This window comes from Pogoniulus pusillus, chromosome 20 (genome assembly GCF_015220805.1).
Source record: "Pogoniulus pusillus isolate bPogPus1 chromosome 20, bPogPus1.pri, whole genome shotgun sequence".
Taxonomy (NCBI): domain Eukaryota; kingdom Metazoa; phylum Chordata; class Aves; order Piciformes; family Lybiidae; genus Pogoniulus; species Pogoniulus pusillus.
Genome location: NC_087283.1, coordinates 12110704 through 12124515, shown reverse-complemented (window position 1 = coordinate 12124515; position 13812 = coordinate 12110704).

Genomic DNA, 13812 nt, shown 5'->3' with positions numbered 1-13812 from the left:
TTCCCGCTCTTAAAACATGCAGGGACAACCCCAAGAGTGGTCTGGATAGCAGTGGTGTGCTGTGAATCTGATTGTTGTGAAGCAGCTCCTTCAAATGCCATACTATGAAACACCTTTTAAGTTTATTTCCTTTTGAAAACTCTATCTTGGGGAGAAAGGACAGCAAAGGAGGTGGCAAAGAGACTAGAGGTTCTAGATTTGTACTGATCCTCCCAAGGCTCTTACTGACATTCTGTGAAAGCCTTTCCATCACACTGCCTACTTACCCATCTACTCTTCTTCATACAAGGGATTATTACAGTGTATCAGGGGGAACAAGCTTGTAGAAGCATCTGATGTTGTTTCAGGCAGTGCAGAAAAAAGCCCTCATTCTCACAGTGCTGCTCCAGCACACCAGTCTTGTTGGGAACTTTATGGCCTCTTACAGAAAGTCGCTGCATCTTCCCAGCCAAAAACAGGCTCACCGAGAGCAGCAGCACTCATACACGAATAAAAAATTAAGATATTATTAGTACAAAGCTGATTAGTATACCATGTTGGCTGTCAATATGCAGGTTTTCTTGCAGGCAACACAGGGCTGGTCTCTGTGAGGAGAGGTTGGCAATTCCGTGTATTGAAAATCGTCCAGTTCCAGCCGGTTCCAGCCGGTTCGACAGCCGCCTCAGCGCAGGGCCCAGAGGAGCCCAAGATGGCGGCGCCTCTGGGAACTGAATCTGAGAAAAGGCAAAATGCTGCCCACAGCGAGGGGAAAGTGTGAAAAGTGTGAGGCACAGCCCTGACAGAACCAAGTCAAGAGGAGGAGGAGGGTGGAGGAGGTGCCTCAGAGGCCACAGGAGGTATTCCCTGGCAGCCTGTGGAGAAACAACAGGGGAAGACCTAAACTGCAGCCCGTGGAGGACCCCACACTGCAGGAGGCAGATGTTTCCTGAAGGAGCTGCTGCCTGTGGAGAGATTCAGACTGAATCAGAGGGAAGAGCAGCCATAATGCGCTGTAACTGGCTCACCAAAAACTGCCATTCCCAAACCCCTGCCCTGGTTAGAGCTGGAGTGGGCAGAGGAGTTGGGAAGGAGTGAAACTAAGACTGGGAAGAGGAGGAGGGGAGGCTTGGCAGGCGTTGTTTTAACTTTGTTTCTCAGCATCCAATCTAATTTATTTTACAATAAACTATTTTTTCCCCAAGTCAAGTCTTATTTGTGCATGCTAGTAATTGGTTAAGTCTTTATCTTGACCCACAAGATTGTTCATCCTACATTCTACCCATCCTGTGGAGGAGGGTAGAGGAACTGAGGGACCAACTGCATGTGCAGCTGGCTGAGGCACAAGATCAACCCACCACATCTCCAGGCTGATGAACACTACTGACTCAGCTGAGGCAGGAAAGCAGTGAAAGCTGTAGGTGATAAACACAAAGGAATAACAGATTTAGTCAAAATTATACCTGGATTATTTTTGGCTTTACGTTCTGTAGTCAGTCTGTGATAGGTTTGGATATTTTGATTGCACATCCACTATTTATTTCAGTGACACATCTGGGCCTCTGTATTCAGTTATGTCTATTCTCAGCATAAAACTGGAACCCAGTTCCAGTCTGTCTGTGTGTATCATACTATGTAGCTGCAACAGGCATGCTTTACAGTAGTAACCACTTCTTCTGTTTTTGAATTGTATAAGCACTTGGCAAGATCTATATCTACAAATGCTCAACCTCTTTTATTGTGCCAAATCTCGTATATAGCTACGTGTAAAGAAAGATGTGAATGAAGTTATTAATATTTGGAAAGGTTACATAAAGAAACATACTTTCAAATAAACATTATCATCATCTGACAAGGACTACAGGGGAAACAATCTTTTTTAAACATTTTTTTTACAACTACAGTATTTTCAGGAGATAATGTCACATTATGACACCTCCAGTATGCTATGCTGTTACATATAGCTTTCCCTGAGATGCATTTAGTGTCCCTGGAATTTATTATCACTTCTTCCATTATCACAGAGTTAATGATGCTACCCCTAATTTCAGGCCCACCAGCTTCCCCAAGACACTGAGGAGTGTTTTCTCTATATAGTTTCTCTCCTTTTCCACCAATTTCACACTTCCGTGTCTCCTTTCCCCCAAAAAAAAACCCAAACAACACTACCAAGAATGTTCAGTAAACTTCTTGTCCATCAGTAACAACATTACTGATCGGCTACTGAAGAGCACTAGTCTCATTCTTACACACCCAATTCATGTAGCAGTTGTGATACTGATCTAACAGTCCACCACAACACAGCTTTCAACAGTAACAATAATTGAGCAAAACACATTCATTCTGAAATTATTAATACTATCAGAGGGAGATTAATTTCCTTTTGATGTTCTTCTATCAGGAACTCTACTTTGATTCATTGATGTCAGAGAACAAATTAGTGCAGTACGTAGAAAATCAGTATGATATTAAAATCGGACATTATTCTGCTGCTGATATCAAACCAGCAGATGGCTTTTTTTTAGGAAATGGCTTTCATGTCAAACACTGTACAAACCCAATATTTTTTTTTCCACCCCTGGAAGTTGTTCTTGTTTGGGTGCATGTCCAAATCAAAACCTTCAATGTATGAAAAGACTACATTATACAAGAAAAGGTCAAAACACTCAGCAGTATACAGAAGAAAGGAGATTTTATAACCCTTTATGTTAAAATAATCTGCAGCTTTGAGGAGCTCAGAATAAAGAATGAAATAGGGTCACTTGTTTTGATCTCATCCCATGGGAATGGGAAAGAAAGAGCAGGCAAAGGTATTTACATATTTAGTAAAAACCAGAGTCAAAAACAGAAACTAAAGGAATCCATAGAATCTCTAGACAACAATACTACTTCATTATTTCCAAAAAAAAAAAAAAAAAAAAAAAAAAACATCGACAGAGAAACTTGAGAGGCTGCTAAGTGGATTAGCTGATATACAAATCCTATTGAAGAGAGCAGGCCTTCTACCAACTTGCTATTTGCATTTCTCCATGGAGGATCACTGATTAGTTTTGCATTAATTGCAGCAACCTGTTCATACTATCCTGGACAGGTTCCACTGGCAACTGGAATAGCTTTCTTCATTATCAATTCTTAATAGTTGCTATATGCATTTAATGGTAACATACCAATCACAGAGTTTTTCTATTCTCGTTAATACAGGATATTTTGAAAGCTTGGACTACTTACAAAAGAGATTGGGGGCAGAGTGTGGAGAGGATTAGCTGTAGTTTGTCTTTGAGAAAGTGTCTGTACTTGGTTTTTCTCAGTCTTCTAAACTCTGTGCCATGATGTGACCTTTTAATATTCTCACTTGTCAAAAGTTAGACAGTTAAATTCATTTAGAGTAGTGAAAATACTACAAGTTAGTAACACTAAAGCTGAATTGAAAGATTTTTCCCCTTTGAGCAAAATATTTAACATATCCCTATCTCTTTTCATATATTCATCTCTAATTTTAGACTTTTTTTAAGAAACATGTATCCAAACATGAATAGACACAAGATAATTTCTCCATTTATTTTATGAGTTACTGTGACCCTTTCACTTCCACCCCACAAAACACCTCAAATACTACACTCACCAGCTTTTCCAGCATAAATGGTATTTAGAATATACCACGTTTCATATAGTGAAAACTTCTAATAAAGCTAAACTAACAAAAACCTTCAGTTTTTGGAGTAAAAATACATGGTTTTTTCCCCATCTAATTAAATGAATGGCCAGTAAAATTGTAGGCACAGAAAATGCATTCTGTATTCACTGTAATAGTAGAAAAGGATGTGGCTTGCTTATTTAGCTTGGAAACAAAGTCAGTGAAAAAGAGTGGAAGCTTTCAAAAAACAGAGAAGTACAACTTCATGCTGTTTTCCCATAAAGCTGCAGAATGCAAGGTCCCTTTCAGCTGTTAAAAGATTGAAGAATGACTTGGAGTAGAACAATAATGTCAGAAGAACGAGCAAGTGCACACTAGACAGCCATAAGAACTTCATTTGACTTGTATTGGCAATTGATTTAAATGGAATTGCAACCACCCATCAAGGTCAAGAGTGCTTTCTTGACATTAGGGACCTCTGTGTCAACCATAAATGTACAGTGGTCATCTATTTTTTACAAACATGTTCAAATCATTATAAATCATGTTTTAGAGGGATTGTTTTAATGTTCTAGGTAATGTGATTTTACTGAATGGTAGTACTGCTAACTGAACAGGTTTTAATATATTCTTTGCTATACAAATTACTCCATGAAATAGTAAAATTGTCTTTACTACATTATTTAACTGAAAGGGATAGATCACATCAAGCACTTTCCATTTCAGTGCAGTAATGGTACTTTTAAGACAGCAATGTTGTGATTTCAGGACAACAAGGTGTTACAACAAGGTCTTGCTTAACATTAGCGTAAGAAGATCATGCAAAGGTCACCTGATCAAATCCTAAAACATTGGTTCCAGGTCAAAATCTCTGAAATATTCTGTAACATCTGTAATACATTCTTCTCCCACTGAAGTTGAAGCCAACCTGCTTTTTTTTTCAATTCTGTATACTTACAAAGAGCCCCCACTGTGATAATTGTAATTCTTTTATTTCTCCACAAAAATATGTGTTTATGGTGCTCTGAAAACAAATTAAAAGAACATCTCTGCTTTTGAGATGTTGATAATCTAGCTCCCTGAAATACAGAGATGAGGTGTACCCTCTAAACCTCATTTCTGTTAAATATGTCCAGGTCATCTATTTTGTTGCCTTACTCTTATTTTTGAGGTAATTTGAGGTAACTTTGATGATAAAGAGCCATAAGGTGAAAATCAGAAAGAAAGCAGTTTAAGGTGAATTACATTCCTGACAGGAATACTGTTGTTATTTCAGTTATCCTGCTTATTTGACACCTACTGCACTTTAGAAATTTTGTAAAATCACAGAAATTAGATTAAGAAACAGTTAAGTGTGACAAAGAGAAAACTATAGTAAAGACCAGAAGTAGCAAAAGATCAGATCTACATCTTAGTGAGGTAATAGTATTTGTACTGGCGTTAGTAACCACTGACATGGCCCAAACAGTGTTTATACACTGTCATCTCTGGCTTGTGTTTTGTGATTCTCTATGTGCTTTTTAAATCTAAATAACATATCATTCTGGAGATATAATTCAATTTATATTTACATTTTTGCTTATATACATCTATACTTGTTTGTATTAAATATTGATATTTCAGCAGGAATTGAAGAAATTGTCAAGGTACACCTGGTCAACAAAGAAAACAAGAGAAATATGGGTAAAATATATAAGCAGGTCTTGTCTTAGTATAAATATAAAACCCTGGGGATTGAATATACCCAAAACTTTAATAATTATTTTTCTTTAAATTATCACTGACTTAATTAAACTATTACATAAGCTATCTTAAATCAGTTATTTGGACTTACTTAGCAGCAGTTCCATAAGTGAGTTCCTTCAAATCAGTGTTTGACTGGTGTATAAACACATCATTAACATTCCTTTTCTGCATTTGTTAGCATCACTACTTTTGACCATTGTTTCTTTAACATCATTAAGTCATATAATAGGTATTTCTTTTGACTTCTAGTCCAAACCTGTATGTGTTTTGCAGAACAGCAGCACCAAGGCAACAATGCAAGTGACACAGCAAAATCATTGTGCTAGTACACATCAACTGGCTTCCCAGACAGAATTTGTTTTAGAAGTTTGCAAAACCAAATAAACAAATGCTTTGAGCATTTTCTTGTAATGCCTCCTATTTTGACTAATTAGCTAATAACAACTTAGTAATGTATTAGTAATTAACAAAATAGAAATGCATAATAACTACATGCTGAAGACTCACATGAGCGGTATCATATCACCCAATATACTGGTTTTCATACAACTATTTCATTACCTGCTGTAAGCTCCTTGGTAATGAATATACTATTAAAAGATTGGTTTGGTTGTTTGTTTTTTTTTTTAATTTTCACATTCCTTGTGTTGTAATTCTCCAATAATTTTTTCTGACTTCCAGTATAAATAAGTTTCATTATCCCCCATTATTAAAAGAAACAAACACATTCTCCCTCACTGAAAGGGTGCCATATAATTAGATGACCTTCCTACATAAAATCATGAATGAAAAAGGACCTGACAAGTTAGAGGAAAATAATAAATCAGACATAAGGATATTAAATACAGTTAGTTAAGACACAAGACATTATCGTACTAACGAATGCTTTCAGAAACAGTCTTTTACAATACAAGAGATCAAAACAGTCTTTAGTTTTACTACACTATTAGACAAGCCCCAGCTTTCCAACAATTTATTACCTATTTCTTCATTTGGTTGCTTTAAACATGCTTTTAAACCATACTTGATAACTAGTAAAAATTGTATACAATGCAAATGACATTTCAGATAAGTTTTATTGACTTAATGCTCTGGTAATAAAATTATAACAATCAGTATTATTTTGATTTATTTCAAATTTTACTTTCACCTTTAATGGACTTGGTGTATAGTAGAATTGAATGTAATGCTGCTGCCACCTCAAGGTCACTGCAGAAAAGTGTGATGGTTCATTTCAGTCTACTCATATGTAATGAACAGCAGCAAGATTCAATAACTAAGGAACTCCTTTGTTTCCATGCAATTGTTCAATGCTGTGTTCTGATTCTATAAGCATATTTGCAATGAAAATGTGATTTTATGTCTCTCTTGACCTGGAAGTGCACATACATGCACATGCAGACCTGTATGTGTGTATGCACAGTGCTAAGGATTAGAGGGAAAAAAAATCTTTAGATGTCAAGAAATGTTTGTAAAATGAGCCAAACCATGAGGTCCTAATGTTACACAAACCCACGAAGAAGAATTTGACTTAGTAAAACTGAAAAGGCAATCAGAAGTTTAGTCCAGTACTTTTCCAGGGTTTTACTTGTTTATTCCTTTTTCAAACTTTCAGATTAAAATCACAGTAGGATTAAGAACTCCAGTTTGTTATATTTATGTTAACGTTTGAATATGTATTTTGAGGGAACAAGTGCACAGTAAGTTCTGTAGCACAGATAGGAAAACTGTTTGTTCTGGCCTATACTGGTAATTGAAACTGAAATTAAGACATGGATATACCAGAGTTTCACACCAGACTGGATTTACAAGTTTATGGTGGTATTTTATCCATTGGGAGCCAGAATGTAATACATAGAATGGGTTTGGTTGGAAGGGACCTGTGATGGTTTGGGTGTTCCCCGCCCCCCCACACTTTGGAAATCACCCAGACTAGACTCAGCAGGCTCTGGAAATTGAATGAAGCTCATTATTTACAGCTTAGCAGAATATACAAGCAGATATTTACAGTATATACAGTTATATACAGAAATATGAATGGTAAACGGTAATACAGAAACACAACTCCCCTCCCAGAAACCTGAGTCCCCAGGAGGGGCTCCCAACTGCCCCTTCATCTTCCCCCTACCCCTCTCAACCTTACCCCAGTTCCAAGGAAGAATGGTTCAGCCAGGGGGTTAGGAAGCAAAGTGGATTAGTCAAAGAAACGGCAGAGAGGGATGAGGTTGTAGATGCAGCTCAGCCCAGTTCCCCAGCAGCAGAAGTTGTGCCTTATCTATGTTTTGATTCTTGTTTTTATACATCTCAGTAAGCCTATGAGGGAAGTAGACATCACCAGTGTTTTCCTTCCACAGCCTATAATCTACTTCTCACCAAAACATTCTAGCTAGCTCCAAACTAGCACAGGACCTCCATAGGTCATCTAGCCCAACTTTCCTGCAGTGAACTTTCTCTTCTCCAGGCTGAACAACCCCAGCTCCCTCTGTCTGCTCTTGTAGAAGGGGTGCTCCAGGATTCACAACACCTTCATGGCTGTCTTCTGGATCCATTCCATCATGTCCATGTCCTTCCTGCCTTGAGAGCTCCAGACCTGGACCCAGTACTAAAGGTAAGGTCTTACCAGGACAAAGTGGTAGAATCTGCTCTCTCAATCTACCAGCCACACTTCTTTTGATGCAGCCCAGAATGGTACTGACCTTCTTACACCAGGAATTAGTTTATTTTAGTCTATGATGACTGATTTAACAGGATGGAAAAAGCAAAGCCTTTTAAGCAACTGTAAAAATTAAATAAATTAGCAATTAAATAAGTTAGAGCCCCAATTCCTTTTAGGGGATCTCCTTTTACATATGAAATATTAATTCATGTAATGCAGAAGATTATTCCAGGCTTACCGTAGTCTATAATTGACAAACTAATTCTCTTGACTTTGTAAATCACACACCCAGAACAGTCACTGGGGCATATATGAATGGGCAAATATAGCACCTGGGATCAGTACCTACCTGCTACAATGCAACACTCAACATACAGACAATTTCTCTTAAGAAAGCAATGGACAATTCTGTACTTTCGTGGACTGTAACAAGAGAAAAAGAGTATTAGTTCTTTGTCATCATTGGACTCTTTTGTGCACACGACTCCCCTTGCTACAACTGCCAGTAGTAAATCACATTCTGCAATCCCTTAATTGAATTATATGCCTAAGAAAGCACTGTTTGGAGTAAGAGCTGGCAAAAATATCAGTATCTATGCAAAGCAGTAAAAAGGAAAAATAATAACGGACATTAAAATATAGTACAACATGACAAGTCTCTATGACATTTTCAGCACAACTAAACACTTTCTGTCCCTGTTAAGTGGTTTCCCCATTGTCAGTTCAGCAGTTAAAACTAATCCTGACTTTCCCTACAATTTTCACAAATTTAAAACAGTTCTGTCTAGTACATGTACACAGAACACACTGCCTTTAATTTCTGTAATGTAGGATCTGGTATATGTCTTAGCAGACACTGTATATTCTAAGGACTAGTAGAAGCACAGAGTCTTCTGAAGACAGTGGTGAAATACCTCTTAGAATCACATCTACTAGCTTATCATTTCACCAAATAAATTAAAAGATGCAAGTAAGGTGCAGTTGTCACCCACCAGCAGGCAATATGATTCCCACAACTGTAGAGTGCTTTCAACTGCTTAAGTGACAGACTGGAAAGCTACATTCAGTTGACTCTCAGATGCTTTCACTGCCTTAGCTCACTGTAGAATTGAGTACAAAGAACCAACAAACTATAGCTCATCCCCTAACAATTTCTCCTGTAGTCCCCCGATTTCAGAAGATCAACATCCTAAGGAAATCTCTACAGAAAACTATGAGCCTTCCCTATTTCTTGCACTCAAATGGTTCTTATTCAGGTCTCTTTTATCAACACCAATGATAAGCCAGTATGTTAAAGACAGTGCAATATATGCCACAGAGTGGCAAGAGGGGAATTTTGCAACAAAATACATTCTCTTATTCCTGAGAAATAGTTGTGAACAAGTGAAGAAGCCAATGAGAAAGAAACACAGAATTATCTTTTTTTCTGTAAAAAGCAATTCCAAATAAGTGACTTATGGTCAAATAACTGAGATTCAAAGGAAAGAAAGCAAGTTTGCAAATAATAGGACAGATGCTGTTAAATCATCTCTAAATTGCAATTACGTATTTTACGTATACACTTACTCGCACACATAAAATTGGATTTACATACAGCTTAGAGGTGGCCCTGAATGATAGGGTTTAAATTTGGAGTCAACCCTGTATCTGCAGAACTGTAAAGCTGAGGAAGCAGAGGACTGAATATAGGGATTGTGGGTCTCACTTCCTGTGCAAAGTACATGTTTTTTAGGAAACAGAGTAAGTCACACACGAAAGCAGAATCAATCTGATCCCCCTTTAATTCACAGGAAAGTATATGTATAGCACAGAGTGAAAAAGATCTCATCACTTGATAATGTGTCATGAACCAATGCAAGGTCTAAAGGAATGGGAGAGATTTGCTGATTTGCAGCGTTAGCAGTACTTAAATAATTAAAAGAGATCAAGGAAAAACAAAATTAAAAAGTTAAAAATGTCACAGCTATTCTCTGAATATACAACATATATCAGATTTACAGCTTTCCACCAAATACTAATAATTTAGATTTAGTAAACATATTAGCAACCATCTTACCAAAAAATAGGAGATACTTATCTAAATTAAATTAATATAAATCAGCCCCTAGATGTCATTGTTGCAACTGAAATATCACTTAATACAGAAGTTACCTAATTTTGTAGTAAAAAAAAAAGAGCTGTGTAAAGCAAAATAAACCATCTAAGTAATACAAATTCTGTTCAGTTTTAATGCCTCAATGCCAAAGCACAAAGACCTCTCAAGCTATAACAAAAAGATAACTAACTATAACTATACAAAAGGGTTGTATAAAAGATTCTGATTCTGACAGCAGGTAAGGACAATCACCTCAAAGGAGATTACAATCTAAACCTCATAGCATAAAAACATCATATATCCCTTTCCCTAAGCAAGATTTTTCACCACTCCTATCAAAGTTCGCCTCAGTGCTAAAACCATTGACATTTCATACAGTTAACACACTTCTGTCTGAAACAGCTGTATGTGTACTCTCTCCACTGCAGGGGGAAGAATTGGGTTCTACATCTTACAAAGTTTTTCTTTTATACCAAAACAAAATAAAACCAAATGAACTACAACTAAAACTTCCTGTACCTATTCTGAAAGTGCAATGATTCAACTTCACTGAATACTTAATAAGTCTAATAGTAAGAAACTAATATTTTAAGTGTAATTTACTTTCTTTATACTATTTATTATTATGATACAGCTGTAGCTATCGTGTTTCTACAGTATCATCTAAGTGAAGCAATGTAGAATTTGTCCTGTATAATTTGTCCATACTTCTAAAAATGTTTAATTCATCCATAAGTTCTCTGGGAACTCTCTTCTTAGTCTGTACTCCAATCCTAGGGTCAGATTCCAGCTGTCTATGCCCAGGCACCTCTGTAGCTATCAACCTATCTCTACCCCTCATGCCATCACTACCACACGATGTTTTCATGTTGGCAGCTACTACCTGAAGGGGATTTGGCTCATTTCTGCAAGATTTTGACTGCATTATTTTGACCCCAGCACGCTTCTCATCAGCAGGTTGAGATTCCTTACTAGTTCCCCATTACTCCCACACTGGTGTGTCCTCCCACACCTTGCCACATGGAAGCCTGATGACTTAATCCTCCTTCCTCTTCGCATCCCGTCAACTAGCCCTGTAGTCTCCTCCACAAAGACCCTCTTCTGCCTTCGAGAGAGGTGCCTCCTGTTTGCCCCGTTTCACAAATAAAGAACACAGTGTAACCTTTTTTCCTATACAGCATTCTTACCACTCTTATCTTACCATTTTTATTGTCATAGGTTATAGACCAAGTTTGCCAACTCCTTGTCACGGGTTGAGTCAAATATGACAATGATACTCAGTATCACATTGCTATTACATCAGCATCAAAATGGAAGTGCTGGCTGAAGCAAAGTAACATATAGCCTGAAGTTCAGATTGTAACATGAGAGGTTTCATGTTTCCGGCTGTTGCTCGAGGATTCTTCTTTCCAAGCATTGGTCTCTTCCACTGGGCAGGCTGCAGGTCAGGGAGTGGGGAGAGGTCAGTGGCTTCTGCTGCTGCTTCTGCATTTTGCTGCTCTTCTCTGCAAACAGGCTAGGGTAATCGTGCATTGTATCACCTCAGTTCCAGCAAAACTCTTTATCTCAACCAAGGGTTGGGTTTCTTCGTGTTACTTCCCTTCCAGTCTCTGTAGGGGGAAAGGCAGGCAGATTAATCAAAGTAGTGAGTAGATATGCACCTATGTAAAAATATGTCCATTTTTCCTCTAGTTTCCAAGAAACTGACAAAACTTCAATTTTTATGCAAAAATCCATTGTATTTTATGCACACTGCACTTATTCTTTTCCCCCAGAAATAGCATAGATAAGCTTAATATGCAGACATAGACAATATGAAACAGATTCTGTTTCAGCATGAGTAAAGGAGGGTGACAATGCTACTGCAAGTTTCACTTTTGTATGGTGGATCTACTGCATGACACATAAAGGTCACCTCAAGGCTTCCAAGACCTAAAACATAAGCAAAACACAAAAGAAAAACAGTTTCTTTCCTTGCCATTCAAAGTGCTCATGCAGTAATCTTGGTCACTGTGAAAGCCAAGGCCTCCATTCTAACCAGTGCTCAATGCAAGATTCACTTCTGTTGTACTTCAAGTTGTGAAGCAGTTTATTTAATCTCCACTCAGAAGATCAGGGACCCCATTTATATAATACATTATACTAATGTGAAAATTATAAAGCTTTTGGAAGAGCCAGGCACAAAGTGTAGAAAACTCATGGACTGTATTGAATTTTTTATTGACAACTATATAACTCATTGCTGTACAAGTCATTAATGAAAATAAACCTAATCATTAATCTTGATGACTGAAACGAGTTTGAGACTGAGGCCACAAAGAACAAACAAGACACCTTATAGGCAAGTTACTATATGCAGATTTTTCTTATTTTAAAAGCTCACAAAAAGTGTGTCTACTTTGCATGTGTTTACTTCAAGATAGCATCTCTGCTGATGCAGCTCTAAATTTACTTGGTGTTTCTAGACTATGTATTGCTCTTTTAAATTAAGCTTATAATGTTTGCCATAAAACTTATGCCACTGACATTCTGTACATATTTACAGTAATTACGAAGCAATTTTGTATGAAGTTTTACAAAAACATCAACATTCTGAACTTATTATGCTCAATACAAGTGAGCCATCTCTACCACTGAAGGAATAGCTGCCTTATCCAAATTTCATTTGGTTTCAGGTCTCCTTCAACTTGAAAGCAATGAAAATGAAAAATATGAAAAGAACTTTGTGAACTAAGAAGCCTTTCAAATTAATGTAAAAGTGTAAAACCTAAATCTGTTTTTGTTCTACAATCATAGTTACACAGAGAATTAAAGCTTTAACTTAGTCCAGTTTTAATTACAATGAAGACCATTACTCATCACAAACAGAGTATTTTTAATACAGATGTTATCAGATGCTAGCATGTTTTGACTGGAAAAAGGAGAGCAAGACTTCTGTATCTACCAGAATGATTCAAGTCAGGTAACTGGTTAATTAAACTATGGTTAATATAGAAGCAGAAACTAAACTTTTAAAAGGAACAGGGTCTGTGAAAAATAATCACATTTCTATGAAAAGGCTCAATTTACTATGACAGAAGAAGCTGAAACAAGCTGCTATTATTATAGCTACCACATTTAACACTGATACTTTGCAGCTTTTTTGTTTTAGAAATGTATTTTGGTAGGTGTTTAGAAGGTAAATTATATCCTTGCACTTTCCTCACAGCAATTTATTAGGGGGAAAAAAAAAAAACAAACCCAGAAAAATCTTATCTCACAGTCTGTCTGAACTGTCTCAAAACTTCACACAATTAAACATAGCTTCATCATTCAAGGAATTAAAATAGCAAAATAAAATTAATACCAGTGTTTTATAAATCAGTTATAATCTAGCAATATAATAAAAGTTGAAATCCAAGTAATTTCAATACATTTTAAATCCTTAAGCACTTCTGTTGCCAGTTTAGGGGTAAAAAAATTAGAGCCTTAGAAAAAAAAAGGTCACTGAATTTCTCTCTAAAACTCTGCACTGTCTCTATTGAAAAGACTAATGGGGGAATCACGTAAATGTTTATAAATACTTCAAGGGTGGGCATCAGGAGGATGGGGTCAGTCTTTTTTCAGTGGTGCCCAGTGATAGGACAAGGAGTAAAGGTAACAAACTTAAACATAAGCTCCATCTAAACATAAGGAGAAAGTTCTGTAATTTAAGGGTGACAGAGC